This window comes from Mustela lutreola, chromosome 1 (assembly GCF_030435805.1).
Source record: "Mustela lutreola isolate mMusLut2 chromosome 1, mMusLut2.pri, whole genome shotgun sequence".
Classification (NCBI taxonomy): domain Eukaryota; kingdom Metazoa; phylum Chordata; class Mammalia; order Carnivora; family Mustelidae; genus Mustela; species Mustela lutreola.
In genome coordinates, this window is record NC_081290.1 from 54,298,968 (window position 1) to 54,316,531 (window position 17,564).

Here is a 17,564-nt window from a genome sequence, read left to right on the forward strand (position 1 = left end):
CAATCTGTAGTCCATACCTTAACCACTTTTCTTACTGGGCTCCAACACAACAGGCCACTATCTACCTGCCCTAATAACTCCAGGGCCAGGCGCCAGATGATGAAGGATAGTACCTATGTCCCAGAGCCTGCTGAAATTACTCAAACTAGCCAATCTGAAACCTCCTTGCCTTGCCTTGTCCATCCATTCCCTTGGAAACCAAGATAAAGGTTCTTGCTCACAGTTCCCTCCTCCCTCTGCCTAGTAACTGATCCTGATGCTGGTCTCCCCCTGCCCCCATAGTGTGGCATGCCCCCTCTTTGGGAACTGTGAGTAATGAAGTATATATTTTTTAAAGATTTATTTATTTGAGAGAGAGAAGGAGAATGAGGTGGGAAAAGGCAGAGGAAGAGACAGAATCCTCAAGCAGACTCCACGCTGAGCACGAAGCCCCATGAAGGGCTGGATCTCACAACCTTGAGATCATGACCTGAGTGGAAAGTAGAGTCCAACGCTTAACCGACTAAGCCACCCAAGGACCCCATTAACTATATTTCTAATAGCAGTTGTTTCCTGTTCTGTTGGCCTTACTGTACCTCAAATGTTCTATTAACATACTACATTTTAAAACAATGAGCAGAAAGTAGTGGGCTGAGTGATCAGGGTAGGACTCAGCATGAAAATGACATTTGATTAAAGACTCCCAAGAAGGAAGTGTGATTCCCATGGACAACTGTGGGAAGAGTGACCAGTTCAAAGACTCCTGGTGGTTTGTGCCCTGTGAGTCTGAAAAACAGTGTACATGATTTGAGAGAGCAGAATACCAAAAGTTAAGAGAAACTGTAGAGCTAACTGGGGCTAGATTAGATGGTAACCTGTAACTTGGAAAGACTTTCGTTACTTCTCATGAAAGAAAGAAAGAGTTACTAAAAATGAAATTTCAAGGATGTTTCAGAAAGACCACCACTCCAAAGAGTTGGTAAATAAGAAAATACAATGGAGAAAGAGTGTGTTTTGTTGTTTTTTAAGGGAAGCCATCATCCATCAGTTCCTGGCTGGGAAGCCATTCCATCCATCAAATCTATGGAGGCAGAATATAAAACTCTACTGCACAGCACTAAGAGAGGAGAGATGAGAGTAAGTCAAGGTTTGAAGTCAAACAAAATGGCAGGCCTGGAAAAAGTAAACAGTGGAGAGAAGACCCCAGACCAAACCTGAGAAGAAAAATAAACCTCTGGGAAGTTGAGTTTTTATTTTGGTTTATTTGGTTTAGTTTTACTCAGGAGCATAAATATACTGGAAATACTCGAAGAGGTTTGAGTCTATGATGCTGGAATAAAGGTAGAAGCAATGGTAGTGGAGAAAAGGAGACAAATATAGGAGTTATTTTTAAAGTAAGAGGAGCTGTTGGATGATGGATAAAGATTTGTGGCAGAAGTCACAAAAGTTTGTAGGAAAAGACTGAGAGAATGTTGCTACCTCTTCAAATGAGTATAAGTTCATCAGAAAAGGAGGATCATTACATTAATAGGAGATGTTAAATCTGAATAAATGGAGATGTTTTGAAATTTAAGAGAAAATAGGGATTCCTGGAGAGGAGAAGCGGGGTGGGGTGGGGAGGGGGAAGAGGAGGGAGTGAGGAGGAGGAGGTTAAGAGTGACAAATGCTGCACAAAAGTCAAAACAAAAGATGGCCCATTGGATGGCAATTAGAAAGCCAGCACTGACTTTGATAAAAAGCATTGGCAGGAAAAGGTAGTGACTGGGAAAATTCAGATCAAAGAAATTAGAAACATGAGTGTCAGTGCAAATGTGGACAACTCAAAAGATATATATATATATATACGTATTTATTTATTTTCTTGCTTTTCATTTTCCAAGTTCCTAAGCATTCCCTTGCAGACTTTCCCCGACCTTTGGTCCCAATCCTAAAGGCCTTGTTCTGAAAGAAAGCTTCTTGACTCTGCATTAGGATGATGATGGTTTCTTCCACTTAGTTATTTCATGGATTTTTGTGCTTTAATAAGAAAATCAGGAAATATACATAATCCAAAATAATTATATACATAATCCAAAATTATCCAAAAAGATAATTTTTATCTTTTAAATATTGATTCTATTTATGGTAAGGCCCTTTTATTAATTCCAAATATTGTTTATTTGTGCCCTTTCTTTCTTTTCTTCTAGATTGACAATTGCTAAGGTTTTGCTTTTGGGTTTTTTTTTTTTTTTAAGATTTTATTTATTTATTTTTAGAGGTGGTAGGGGATAGTGAGAGAAAGTACAAGCAGTGAGAAAAGCAGATGTAGGGAGAGAATCTCAACCAGACTCCATGCAGAGTGGGGAGCCCTACATGGGAATCGAGCTCAGGACCCTGAGATTATGACCTGATCAAGAGTCAGATGCTTAACCAACTAAGCCACCCAAGTGCCCCAATTATTGCCAAGGTTTTATTCTTTTATTAATCACTTCAAAGGAAGAACTTTTAACTTTCTCACTACTGTATATTTTGCCTGTCTCAGTAATTTCTTCTATTTTTATTATTTCTTCTATGTTATAGAATTTAAAATTTAAATTAAAATTTAAAATTCTGTATATCTTTTCCTAACCTGTTTGGTTGGACACTTAACTCATTAAATTTTGGGTTTTTTCTTTTTCTTTTCCTTTAATTCTATATATTTCTTTTCATGTGATTCTCAAAATACAAGTTTGGATATATAGTATTTTCCTTATGATTATGTTCTTTCATTTATTTATTTATCATTATGTTCAATTAGCCAACATATAGTACATCATTAGCTTTTGTTGTAGTGTTCAATGATTCATTAGTTGCATATAACGTGGTGCTCATCCCAACACATGCCCTCCTTAATACCTATCACCTGGTTACCCCATCTCCCCCATCCCCCTCCCTTCTGTAACCCTCAGTTTGGTTCTGGAGTCCAGAGTCTCTCATGGTTTGTCTCCCTCTCTGATTTCTTCCCATTCAGTTCTGATTAAGTTCTATGGACTATAAAATACCTAAAGAATGTTTCTATTAATTACATAGATTATTTTCAATTTTCTAAATGAATGGAATTATGTTATCTTCTCGTTACTGATTTCTAACTCAATTGCTTTGTAGTCAGTGCAACATGGTGTGAATATTTCTAAGCCTTTGAAATTTATTGAGACTTGCTTTGCAGTCTAGTGCATGATTAATTATGGTAAATAATCTGTGTGAAAAATATGTATTCCCTGGTTCTTTAATGCAGGACCATATGTATATCCTTCAGATAAGATTTGTTCATTGTGTTGATTGAATGATCTATGTTTATCAATTACTGAGAAAGATAACACTGAAAATTACTCATTCTAATGAGGAATTGCTCAATTTCTCTCTGTCAGTTTTTGCTTTTCACATCTTAATGTCAGCATATCATATGCCCATCCAATATGTGAACTGAGGAAATAAAATACTTTCTGTGAATTAAATTTCTTCTACAACTTTGTGCTTGGAGTAATTTCCAAGGACAGCAAATCCTGGCTGCTTGGCCTCTAGGGTTGTGATTAAACCCATCTCCTTTTCAATCATGGGAACGGCAAAGCCAACAGCTGAGGTGAGGGTGGAAATTTTTGCTCTTCTCCCTGGATACAAATTTTGCCTTCAGCAACACTAGACTGTGTGCTCCCAGTGGACAGAGGACCTCTTCTTATCTCAATGAGGGAAAGTGAAGTGAGAGCCATTCTGCAGCCAGAGTACCAAGCAGGACAGAAATGTCAGATGCTCCTGGAATGAAGCCCCAGCTACACCCCACTCACCACATGTAATACCAGCTTATTCAGCCAACCTCTTTCTCCACATGTCTCACTCTACACAACTCTAAACTGAAGGAAAGACGCTTTCACCAGTGGGAGTGCTGGAAGTATTTGATGTAACCTGCAGAATGTGCCATTAGCAGAACACCCAGAACAATACAGACCCTGAATAAACCTCAGTTGCTTTTGTTTCTCTATCATTTGTTTTAGTTTATTTAAGATTTTATTTATTTATTTGGGGTGGGGGAGACATTAAAGGGAAGGGCAGAGCAAGAGAGAGAGAGAGAAGCAGAACTTCCCACTGAGCAGGAAGCCTGATGCCTGCTCTATCCCAGGACCCGAGATCAACACCTGAGGCAAAGGTAGAAACTTAACTGGCTGAGCCCTCATTTGTTTAGTTTAGAGACTGAGGTTTGGGGTGGAGAGTAGGGAGACAAACAAACTCCTCCATCTGATCATGAACTGTAAGAAATCAGTATCTTCTTTCAGTAGGAGTCCTCCTAAGTCTGGGCCGCAGTTTTTCAGCAGTGGCTCAAGGACACTCTTGAGTGAACTCATCTTAGCCCAGCCATGGGAAGAACATGAACTGTTTCCATCCATCCCCATGACATGCTGAGTCACATATTTGTTCAGACAAACAGGGCAGCAGCATGAAAAATGTCAGTCTTTGCCATGTCTCTCCCTGGAAAGCAGCTCCACCAGAATTCCATGCTCAATTTCCACATTTGAAATATACAGTATATGCATGAAGGCAAGATGTGACTGGATGAATCTGCTCAGGCTGCCATAACAGAATACCAGAGATTGCGTGGCTTAAACGGTAGTAATTTATGTTCTTACCATTCTAGAGGCTGGGAATCTGAGTTCGGGGTACCAGCATGTTCTCATTCTGGCGCGGGCCCTTCCCTTGTTTGCAGCTGGGCCACCTTCTCACGGTGTCCTCACATGGCAGAGAGAGAGGAAATGCAACTTCTCTGGCGTATTTTCACATTATAAGCCCATTACTAAGGCCCCACCCTTATGACTCTCATCTAAACCCAAACATCTCCCAAAGACCCCTGTCTCCAAATACCATCCCAGTGAGGGTTAGAGCTTGATATGAATTTTGGTGGAACACAATTTAGTCCATATTAGGAATCAAATAGTGTCTCCATTTGACCTTTGGTCCACAAAAGTCCTAAAGTTGAATTTGCTGTGAATATTACAGTCTAACCCTGCCAACCTGCTTTTTTTGTCCTTTGAACAAACAGTACAGATCAGCTTAGTTCATTTTTAAAATTTGATTAACCCCAAATGATGGATACTATAGCATGTGGACAACTATCCAACATTTAATTAGAATGCCTTCAAAGAATTCAGAAAACATATTCATTCAAGAAATACTTTTTCCTACCAGAAAACCTTGGAGAAAGATATTCACAACCTCTTTAACTACATTTTCTTTTAAACCAAACACTTGTAAAAAGTGACAAATTGGGGCGCCTGGGTGGCTCAGTTGGTTAAGCCTCTGCCTTCGGCTCAGGTCATGATCTCAGGGTCCTAGGATCGAGCCCTGCATCGGGCTCTCTGCTCAGCAGGAAGCTGCTTCCCTGCCCTCTCTCTCTGCCTGCTTGTGATCTCTGTCTGTCAAATAAATAAATAAAATCTTTAAAAAAAAAAAGTGACAAATTTTAAAAGCAACATCAATTCAGATCTACAATGTTATTTGCTGATTTTTCTCTGGCCTTGTTCCAACTTATATTCCAACTTAGGAGAAAGCATATGTTGCCTGAACCCTGGGTAGTCTGGGTTTAGGGAAGAGTATAGCAAGGAAAGAGAGGAGCCCACTGTTGACACCTGCTTTGTCTCTGAATTCCTGTAGGAATATGTCCATCACCAGTCCACAGGCATATATCACTTTATCTCTGATAGGAAGGTATTTGTATGTGGCTGACAATTTCATGTCCCAGTAGGTAGAGGAAATGACTACAGAAACGAGCTTTTATTTGACCAAGGAGGAGGAATTGGTTGGTAAAGTGGATGTGACAGGAACCTGGGAAGAAAACGACCCTCTTTTATATATGCTCTTCTCATTTCTATGACAATCAATTTCAAACAGTCAGTCCCAACCCCCCTCCCAAAGCATGTGGGTATTTGTCAGATCATATTTCCTGATTTGAGTTTCAGAAAACTTCATCACAAAGTGTATTCATTTCCCTTCTCAGTGTACTAGGCAGACTTCTCATACTAAGGCACAAAATGCAATGACTCCCACAGAGCAGATACTTGGAGAATGTTTTGTTAAATAGATAACATCACCTGAGAATGAAGAAATGGTGTGTGAATATGAAAATGTCAGCCTTCCCTGTGTTCTCCTCTCAGACAACTACAGTGCAAGAGAAGACTGCCTAACTTTATCATCTCCTTTTGCTTTGGGCAAATCCCTAAGGGAAAATAGTCAACAAGTCTCTAGTGAATGATTACTCCATATAAACTAGAGAAGGGAACTAACCTTTTCTAGCACCTCAGTGCCAGGCAGTATGCTTGGCACTTTTTGTGCATGACCTCATTTAATCTTCGAATAAATCTACATCATGGGAATTTGTATTTTCCTGTTACAAAAAAGAAAGCCAAAGTTCGTGGAGTTTAAGCAGAGCTAACATTGGCAACTAAGACTTCCTGACTTCAGGCAGACACTATGTTAGAAAGCACTGAGCTAATGGCCCTGAAAGGATATAAAAGCAGTAATCATTTTGGAAACTTCACTGAAGTTCTTTAGCCTAATTAGGGAGAATCATGGGATGTCCAAACTGAGACTCAAAGATTTTAGCATCTAATCTCATGTGGTTGTTATGCATATGAGGAAACCAAAGCATGGATTCACAGGAAGCCTTGCCAAAAGTGAGGGGTGCAAGGGGCAGGGTCAGTCTAGAAACAGGGCCTCGCAACTCAAGTTCAGCAAGGTGACATGCATTCTTCAGCCTTTCCATGAGATTCAGACATCTCTCATTTGCCATGTATTAAAAGCATAATGATCATGGGTACAAGATGGTGACATCCATGAGCCCTTTCTGTTCATATGTTAGTGGAAAAGTAATCACTACACAATGTTAGATTAGGGAAAGAAAGAGGGAGCTATATTAGTGAGGGCATTTTTTTTTTAAACATTCTTGGCTGCTAGCGAGCTTAATTCAGTCTGATCTACTTTGCCCAAAAGGAGCTGTAAATCTCTGAATGAGCCAGGTATTTTCATGTTCAAATTCAACTTAGAATGCTTTCTTCTGTTTCTGACCCATACTTCCCAGAGAAGCAGTCATCTCCCCGAGGAAGGTTTTTCTTTCTCTCCCTGCTTTCCAAAGTGTGGAACCTTGTGTTTGTCTTGCCACACTTCATTCTTCAGTCTCTATAACGCAGGGAGCTCTGGCTTCTCCACCAGTTGAGGAGCCCTTCCAGAACAAAATGAATGTCCTGTTTATTTTTTTCAACCCAGCACCTAGCTTTTAGTAGATGGGAAAAGCTCTCATCTAACCTACTGTGAGTAAATATTGGATGAATGATCATAACAAGCCATTAAAATGTCTATCTTGAATCACTACATTGATTCTATTAGTAAATTGCATTTTAACACAATTTTTAAAATCTCTTTTTAGACACCAACCACATTCCTGATACATGCTACTATTCTTGTCTGAAAATCAAAGCACACTAAAGTCTGCCTGTGGGACCTCCTAAGGGACCTGTGGGAATCAATTCCCCACAAGAAACTCTCTTAAGCTAAACACTAAAAGAGAAATTCACAGTTAGCTTAAAATCACTGAACCAAGCCTCTTTCTTTGGAATACGCTTCTCCTTCCCCAAAGTGGAAGAAGTCATACCCATGTTCTAATACTGATTTGTAACTACTCTCTGAAATAATAATGAATTAACAAAAGATAAAGACTTCATGATATTTCTATTGGTACACTTTGTCTCATTTGTTATTCTACAAAATGTCTTTAGAGATTTTGACTCTTGACTTTGTTTACTACAAAAAAATCAATAAGTTAATACATAACTAAATTTAAAAGCTTCAACTCCTATAACAATTACTACTGATATATGGGAGTTTGGTCTGTGGTAAGCGGGACACAACTTGGTGCCTTCTACTGTGTTCCCCAGGAAATCCCACCACATTCACAATCCTGTTATTTTGTTTAGATTTGTTTTCTGAAGATTACATGGTTTGGAGGCACTGTGAAGGATAGCTTTGGGGCAGTAGAAATTCTTGTAACTTCTATTTAGACCTTCCAAATTTCTCAGCAAGGATGGGAAGAGATTAAAAGGAGGTTTCACACCAACATGCAAATGCTCCTTTACAGAAATAATGCATGTCAGTTTTGCCCAATATCATAAGCCAAAAACAACATACGATTACACCTAATCAGGTTGCAGAGGAACAAAGAAATCCTTCAACATAATCTACATCTAGAGGGAAACCAGATAGCGGGGAAGAATAGTGATGTCTGCGATTCTGACCCTCATGAAGTGGAAAGGTAACTTTAAAAAGTTTCCTTCAAAGACATCAGTTGGAGATAATACAATTCAAGCACAAAATACAAATACAGAATGAGTAAGAAAAAAAATCACAACTGTTATTCCTCCTATTCCTGTTGCAAGTTATGTATTAGCAAAATAAACAATAAGCTCATAAAATGTGATAAAAAGTCAAATATCCACATATTCACACTATCAAAAGGACTTTGATATCTGTGGTCATAAATAATGATCCTTGCCTTCTATGTATATTATATGCAGGTATATAGTCAAATATGCATGTAGAGCAGTACATGTACATGATTGATAAATTCATATCCAAACCTACTTAAGTAAACTAGAACCCTATACAGTGTTCTCCCTCTACATGTGTGCACATGTGTGTGCCCACATATAGGTGTCTAAAGACTGCATAATAATGTAAAGAATGTAAAATAAGTACATGCGTGCATGAATAAACCTGCAAATATGAACTTTGGACTTGTTAGGAATGTTATTCCTGAGAAACTGTTTTATATGGAATACTCAGAAATGTGCTAGGCTGCCATAAACCAGGCATTTGCACCTAAGGATAAGACAGACATGCGGCCAGAACGAAGACAGGGTGGAGGAGGTGGCAGATCTAGAATGTCCTGAGAACAAGAATGACAACACACTTCTGACGAGTTGAAGCTCCCTTTTGCCTAGGTTGTTCTTTTTAATCAGCCACTGTATTTCTCTTAAGGAAAACCTGAGAGACTTTGAGAATATGTACCTCCCTCTGGGGACATGCAAATCCTTTGCCATTTAAGGAACAATTTCTTTTTCAACTTGGTCTGCTGATCTCTTTTCATCGATTATATGACTCTCAAGTTGTGAAAAGAACACAGTTGAAATGCCAAAGTCAACACAAGCACTGGATATTTCTGATTTTTGGTGATTTTCCAAACACTTTTTCGCTGGGAAAGGATCTAGCCAGGTTGCCTGGATGATTCTGTATAAGAATATTTTAAAAAGAAAAGAAAGTGAAGAGGAGGATCAGGAGGAGGAGGAAGAGGAGGAGGAAGAGGAGGAGGAAGAAAGTGATGGTGGTGTTGGAGAAGGAGAAATCCAAGCTGGGTCATAAAGGTCCCAACACTGAACATTTCCATTCACTAAGATACTCTCATTGCACACGTTTGAACTTTTACAACTTAGTTGACAACCTGGGACAAACAAAGGGAGGGAGAGAAGAAGGAATAAAGGGAGGAAGAAAGGAAGAATAGAATGAAATCTAGTAGATGTTGGTAAAGATTTCTTCTGTCTGAGTCTCCCAAATTATTTTCAATAATGATAGTTTGGGGCCCAAATGGATGGTAATAAAAACATAATAATATGTAACAAAATGTCATCTAACTCTTTGTTTTCCTTTTTCTTATTTTCTTCAGGATAAAACTTCAAAGATTTACTCAGGCAACTGAGAACATGGTGAGTTTTTTTTTGTTTGTTTGTTTTTGTTTTTGGTTACAATCTGTCCACCTTCTTGATTTTCTTTGACTGGATTTAGGAAGACAAAATACTACCAAGTTGACTAATTATTATTGGGTTATTATTGACTGAAGTCACTGTGTGTTTCTAAAATTGAAACTAAAATTATGAACAATATGGGGGTGCCTGGGTGGCCCAGTCCGTTAAGTGTCTGCCTTCTGCTCAGGTCATGATCCCAGGGTCCTAAGATCAAGTCCCATATCAGGCTCCCTGCTACATAGGGAGCCTGCTCCTCCACTTCCCTCTGCCTCTCTTTCTCTCTCTCTCTCTCTGTCATGAATAAATAAATAAAATCTTTTAAAAAATTAAAAATAAAATAAAATTATGAACAATATGATTTTCTTCATGGACCCAGCAGTTTGCCAAATAGGGCAGGTAACTAGATTTTCATTACTGCAAGGTTTATGAGCATGAGTGATATTAATTATAAACATCAAATTTACTATTTGGAAACACTTTCAGTTATAATATATACTATATAATATATGCTATACTATATAGTATGTAATATATGTATTATGCTATACTATATAGTATATATAATATATTTAGTATTACTTGAAGATTCTTTACTTCTTTCATACAAATCTAGGTAAGAATCTGCTTAATAAATAACGGGGAAATGACAGACCCAAAGTTGTTAGAACTTAAAATGATCAAAACCAGAACCTTTTCTTTTCTGTACTGTTTGGTTCATTGGTTACTACTCTTAATTTTAGAAATCTGTAATTTTAAGTCTTATGAAGCATGCAATTTTTTGTAAAGTCCCCAAACATGGAATAACAGTTTTTCTCTTTTAATTTTGCCAGGCTGCAGTAAGAAAACAAGGAAACCCATTAGCTCAGCAAATAGAAACATCATTCCATATACTTAGCAATCTTTGGGGATGGTGGGAATATGTGCCTCTCAGAGTACAAATGAACATTTGATGAGATAATCTATTTTCTTTCTTATTGAAAAACCAATCTTTCAGGCTAGAACAGGTTTTGTTTTTTTGCCTTCTTTGTTTTTTAAGCAGAATAGCAGAATGTATTTTTGTATTTATATTCATATTTGCATAGCCTTTTTAAACTTGGGATTTTTTTGGACAAAAAAGTCTGCTATGAGAGAGATGGTGGTAAGAGATGGAAACTGAAAGTCAAATAACTTGGATTGAATTTATTTCCTTTCATTGATCATGAGGATGATTTACATTCATGACCCGAGAAAAGTAGTATCTCTGGCATTCCAAGCCAATGCCTAAGTGTGGCACCAATCTGAGGAGGTCAGAGTCTCTTGAAGGTGGAAGGAACATTGGAGGTCAGCACACACAGCCCCCACACTAATGCTTCTCCACATATAGTGCATATACCAGCCGGGCCAGAATCAGCCAAAGTGCATACTGAAAAGGAACACCCTGTATCCAACCTACTGAATTACAGTTTACGCCACAAGCATGCTGTCTAACATCTGAAGACAAATCTAATTTTCTTTCACCAGTCAGCCCATCAAATTCTGAAGACTGAAATTACGTTGCTCTCAAAAATTTTCTTTCTAAATACCCTGTGTCCGCGTTTAGTAAAATACCTGACAGAAAATGTGCACGCGCCATTATTTCTCAGGTTGGATTAAAAGTGGGAGAGATTCGAATCAAAGTTGTCATTCGTCAGAATTTATCACTTCTTGTTTCTAGGAGGCTAAAGATAAAAGTCATGAAACTAGATAATGCATTCAAAACACTTAGCACAGCATCTGGAACACAATTAGACGTTAGCAATAGCAGCGGCGCCAGGGATAGTGGTCCTGGAGGTCATGGCATGACAGTGGTGCGCTGCAGACTCCCTCTCTCCCCCACCCCTCCCTCTCTTCCTTCCTTCCTTCTTTCCTTTCCTATTTTCTCCCTCTACCTATTTTTAAATGTTTTTTGTTTACCAAAATGATATATACGCATGGTAAAAAATTAAACATCACAGAATAGCTTTAATTAGAAAAAAAACTTTTGATACACCCCCTCAAGCAACATCAAATTCAGCATTATTTCAATACTGTTGAAATGTGCAGTTCAGAACTAGAGTATCAACCCAGATCTACCCTGAGAAAGAGGGGTGACCCAAGCCTTTTCTCGGCATCTTCCTAGCTCCATCACAGTCTTCAGAGGCAAGGGGGAGGATGGTGCTGCCGCCAGATCTGACTAAGGGATCCCCGGTTCCAGGCCAACTTGCTCTATTGGTGATCCCCAAGAATTAGCCAAGTATGGCTGGGACTGCACCAGACAGGTCTTCATGTCTTCTGAAAGCCTCTTTTTTTTTTTTTAAGATTTTATTTATTTATTTGACAGACAGAGACCCCAAGTAGGCAGAGAGGCAGGCAGAGAAAGAGAGAGGAGGAAGCAGGCTTCCCTGCAGCGCAGAGAGCCCGATGCGGGGCTCGATCCCAGGACCCTGGGATCATGACCTGAGCCGAAGGCAGAGGCCTTAACCCACTGAGCCACCCAGGCGCCCCTGAAAGTCTCTTTTTGATGTGTTTATGTGGCAGTGACTTTCCTTGTCCCATCTACTATCTTCCAAAACCTGTGGAAATCCCTCTTCATTAGTCATACTCATGCCCATACACTTTTCTTAATTTCCTTTGATATTATGGGGAGGGGCTCAAAAGGAATGAGAGACTCATTTTTTAACAGTTTGAGGTATCTAAACAACACTCATCCTGGGATATCTGTAGATGTTTTCATAATTTGATCCAATTCAAAGAAATGTTGACATTAGTTCTTCCAAACCATGTTATTCCACGCATCCTTTCCTTGGATTTTTTTTTCCCTTTCTAAAATGCTGAAAAAAGAAATTTCTCTTTGGACAACAAATTCTCCATTAGCCTTTGTACCCTTGTTCCTATAAACAGCTGTTGTAACCAGGTTTTTAAAAGAAAAGATTGTGTTTTTATATGCACAAATCTTTTCTAATGTCCGTATCTAGATTCCTTGATTTCTAGACAAAGCACATCTATATTTTGTTCTAGACTCAAAATGAGCTGCAAATTGAAGTTTCCATGTGCTATTTCACTCACAGTCCTTCTGCTACTTTTCACAAAGACTTACACCTGCATAAAAATACTTCTCAACTAGGTGCTGCTCCTGCAACTGAGTGTCCCTTCAGCAAAGGATTCCCCAGGGTACAAACTACAAAACTGTTAATTCTCTTGGTAATTCCTGACTGTATCAAAGCTGAGAGATGCTTTTATATTTTTTTCCTTAAAATGAGGTTTCTTCTCAGGGTCACAGATCCCAGAGCTCTGGAGTCAAATCTGAATCCTGCATTATGCTCTGAAAGAGGCAGACATCATCCCCAACAGCAGTTGTATTTTCTAGCCTCAGTGCTGCTTTTGAACTTTCATAATGAACTTCTTATTCTTCTTCAAATCCTTCCAAAGTTAACTGTACAACAGTTTTTCCTATGAGCAACTTACCAAGGGAATCATGGAGGAAAGCCGTAAATCTGACCATTGTTACAATAAGAATTATGATACCAGATATTACTTACTGATTGCCCAATACTTGTCAGGCGGGATGCTAAGTTCCTTGCATGAATTATCTCATTACATCTTCATATACATCTTATCAGTTGGAGGGGACAAAAGAAGGAAGGAAGGAAGGGAGGAAGGATGGAAGGAAGGGAAAAAAATCTCCAAAGTCCATTTAGCCTGACTTCCCATGTTTCCATTATAGTGTGACATATTTCACTCCTGGATATTCCAGCTGAGCAATCAATACCAGCAAAGCCCAGAGGCCGAAAGACTTGGAGAAGCTGCTCCTCTTTAAAAGAAGCTGATAAACTGGTTTTCCTAACTGTGGACATCCATCCAATGGGGAATCTATCCAACTGATATATGTATATTTCATTTGCATATGTATATGTGCATATATGTTTGCATATATTTAATATAAAGGTGACCACAAGAAATATCTTGAGACTTCTTAAAGCCAAGCTCTGCTAGGAGCATCTGGGTGGCTCAGTCAGTTAAGGATTGGACTCTGGTTTCGGCTCAAGTCATGTTCTCAGGGTCCTGAGATCAAGCCCTGTGTTGGGCTCTGTGCTCACTGCAGAGTCAGCCAGAGTTTCTCTCCCTCTCGCTCCCCCTCTATTCCTTCCCCTGTTCATGTGAACTCTCTTTCTCTAAAAAAAAAGAAGAAAAAGCTCTGGAAAAAGAACCATACAAAGGTTACTTTATTTTTAATTTTTTTCAAATATTAATATTTTATTGTAAGACTATAAAAAACATGAAAAAAAAAAGAGCTGAAATTTATACTTTTACAGAACTTGGCTTATCTCCTAAATAGGTGGTTCTCTTTTCCAGCTTCCTGAGATATAACTGACAAATAAAATTGCCCTTAGGGGCTCCTGGGTGGCTTAGTTGTTGGGTGTCTGCCTTCAGCTCAGGTCATGATCCCAGGGTCCTGGGATCAAGCCCGCATCAGGCTTCCTACTCATTGGGAAGCCTCCCTCACCTACTCCCCCTGCTTGTGTTCCCTCTCTCACTGTGTCTATATAAAATAAATAAATAAAAATATATTTTTAAAAATTCCCTGTATTTAAAATACACAATATGATGATTTGATATAAATTGTATATATTTAAATAAATAACTAAAATTGTATATATTTAAAACGTATAATTTGATGATTTGATATACATATATCTTGTGAAATTATTACTATAATTAAGCTTAATTAACATCTCCATCACTTCATATAGTTACCTTTTGTGGGGGTGGTGAGAACATGTAAGATCCACTCTACACAATACAGCATTATTAACTATAGTCACCATGCTGTACTTTAGATTCTCATCTTATAACTAAAAGATTCTCATCTTATAACTGAAGTTTGTATCTTTTGACCAATATCTCCACATTTCTTCCAAACTCCAGCCCTTGGCAATCACCATTCTACTACTCTCTGTTTCCCTGAATTTGACTTTGTTTTTTTTTTTTAGATTCCAGGTATAAGTGAGAACATACAGTATTTGTCTTTCTCTGTACGGCCTATTTCACTTAGTATAAGGGAGACACATCTTATCCTTCATGAGCAAGACATCCAAGTGACCAGAAAATTATTATATGCTAGATAATGTGAGTATATTGAAGATATCCCTAATCTTGGCTGAAGAAGGGGGAGGGTGGGGAAATTAGAAGACCTGGTATCTGAGCTCAAGTAACCAAATTTGTCAGGACACTCCAGGAATGTTCCATCTGAGGGAACAGTACACACAAGCCCTAGAGGCCAAAGGGAGCATGGTGTTGTTATAAAAAATCAAGCATCTGGGGCACCTGGGTGGCTCAGTGGGCTAAAGCCTCTGCCTTTGGCTCAGGTCATGATCCCAGGGTCCTGGGGATCAAGCTCAACATTGGGCTTTCTGCTCATCGGGGAGAAATGCTCCCCCCACACCGCCTTTCTGCCTACTTGTGATCTCTTTCTGTCAAATAAAAAAATAAAATCTCTAAAAAAAAATAAATAAGTAAAATAAAAGTAAAAACCAAGCATCTGGGCACTGGGGAATGTTTGCTGGAGGGAGTGGCTAAAGATAAAACTGGTATTTGGGCAGGGGCATGAGCTGACAAGGACTTGAAAACCATCATCCAAAGTCTGGAACTTGATAATAGATGGCATTAATAATTTGATAATGGCTTTTAAGGGGAGAAGTGGCATGATCATGTGTTTTAGAAAGACGGTGCTGGCTGCAGTTATCCCACATGAATCAGCGGGAAAGCGGTATGAATGTGCGCGGGCCATCTATGAGACTCTTGTACAACTCTAGTCTCTTGCTACTCACAGTGAGGTCCCCAGACTAACAGCATGGCTATCACCCAGAAGCTTTTTTTTTTTTTTTTTAATTTTTTATTTTTTCAGCGTAACAGTATTCATTATTTTTGTACCACACCCAGTGCTCCATGCAATACATGCCCTCTCCAAAACCCACCACCTGGTTCCCCCAACCTCCCACCACCCGCCCCTTCAAAACCCTCAGATTGTTTTTCAGAGTCCATAGTCTCTCATAGTTCACCTCCCCTTCCACCTCCCCTCAACTCCCTTCTCCTCTCTAACTCCCCTTGTCCTCCATGCTATTTGTTATGCTCCACAAATAAGTGAAACCATATGATAATTGACACTCTCTGCTTGACTTATTTCACTCAGCATAATCTCTTCCAGTCCTGTCCATGTTGCTACAAAAGTTGGGTGTTCATCCTTTCTGATGGAGGCATAATACTCCATAGTGTATATGGACCACATCTTCCTTATCCATTCGTCCATTGAAGGGCATCTTGGTTCTTTCCACAGTTTGGCAACCGTGGCCATTGCTGATCTAAACATTGGGGTACAGATGGCCCTTCTTTTCACTACATCTGTATCTTTGGGGTAAATACCCAGTAGTGCAATGGCAGGGTCATAGGGAAGCTCTATTTTTAATTTCTTGAGGAATCTCTACACTGTTTTCCAAAGTGGCTGCACCAACTTGCATTCCCACCAACAGTGTAAGAGGGTTCCCCTTTCCCCACATCCTCTCCAACACATGTTGTTTCCTGTCTTGCTAATTTTGGCCATTCTAACTGGTGTAAGGTGGTATCTCAATGTGGTTTTAATTTGAATCTCCCTGATGGCTAGTGATGATGAACATTTTTTCATGTGTCTGATAGCCATTTGTATGTCTTCATTGGAGAAGTGTCTGTTCATATCTTCTGCCCATTTTTTTATATGATTGTCTGTTTTATGTGTTGAGTTTCAGGAGTTCTTTATAGATCCTGGATATCAACCTTTTGTCTGTACTGTCATTTGCAAATATCTTCTCCTATTCTGTGGGTTGCCTCTTTGTTTTTTAGACTGTTTCCTTTGCTGTGCAGAAGCTTTTAATCTTGATGAAGTCCCAAAAGTTCATCTTTGCTTTTGTTTCCTTTGCCTTTGGAGACATATCTTGAAAGAAGTTGCTGTGGCTGATATCAAAGAGATTACTGCCTATGTTCTCCTCTAGATTCTGATGGATTCCTGTCTCACATTGAGATCTTTTATCCATTTTGAGTTTATATTTGTGTACTCACCCAGAAGCTTTGCAGAAATGTAGGCTCTCAGGCCCCAACCCAGAGCCACTGAATCCAAGTCCACGTTTTTGCAAGTTCCGCAGGTGATGAGCATATACACCCAAGTCTGAGAGGTGTTGCATTACAACACTGGGGCACATTGGGATCATTTGGTAAGCGTCCACAAAATATCGTGATCTGGACCTCACCCCCAGAGATTCTAATTTATTTGCAAATCTGTGGTTCTCGAACTTCTCCATGTGTTAGAACCATCCGAGGAATTAAAGCTGCTGGTGCCAAAGCTGCATCCCAGACTGATGAAGAGTAGACCAGAAGGATGTTTCTATAGCAGAAAGAAATGTCAGAGACAGACGAGCTCATGATTAACTGGGTGCAGAGAGTGACAGACAGCAGTCAAGGATGACAAGAAGCATCCAGATTTCCAGGGTGAGAGACTGGGAAAAGCATGATATCCAGCAGCCTTTCTCTCTGAGTTCACAGAGCCCTCAAAGTGCACCTTTGGCTGTTGCATTTCCTCACAAAATCCACATTTTTTCCATTGCCCTGTGGCAAGGAGAGAGGGTACATTGCTAGGGAGAGTCCTTACAGAGATTTGGAATTCTGAACTAAAAAACAGGTTTCCTCAACATGCAGAAACATTGATTTCTAATTCCTGCATAAAATATTTCACTCTCTATTGCAGAATTAGCTCAGCTGTACTGGGGA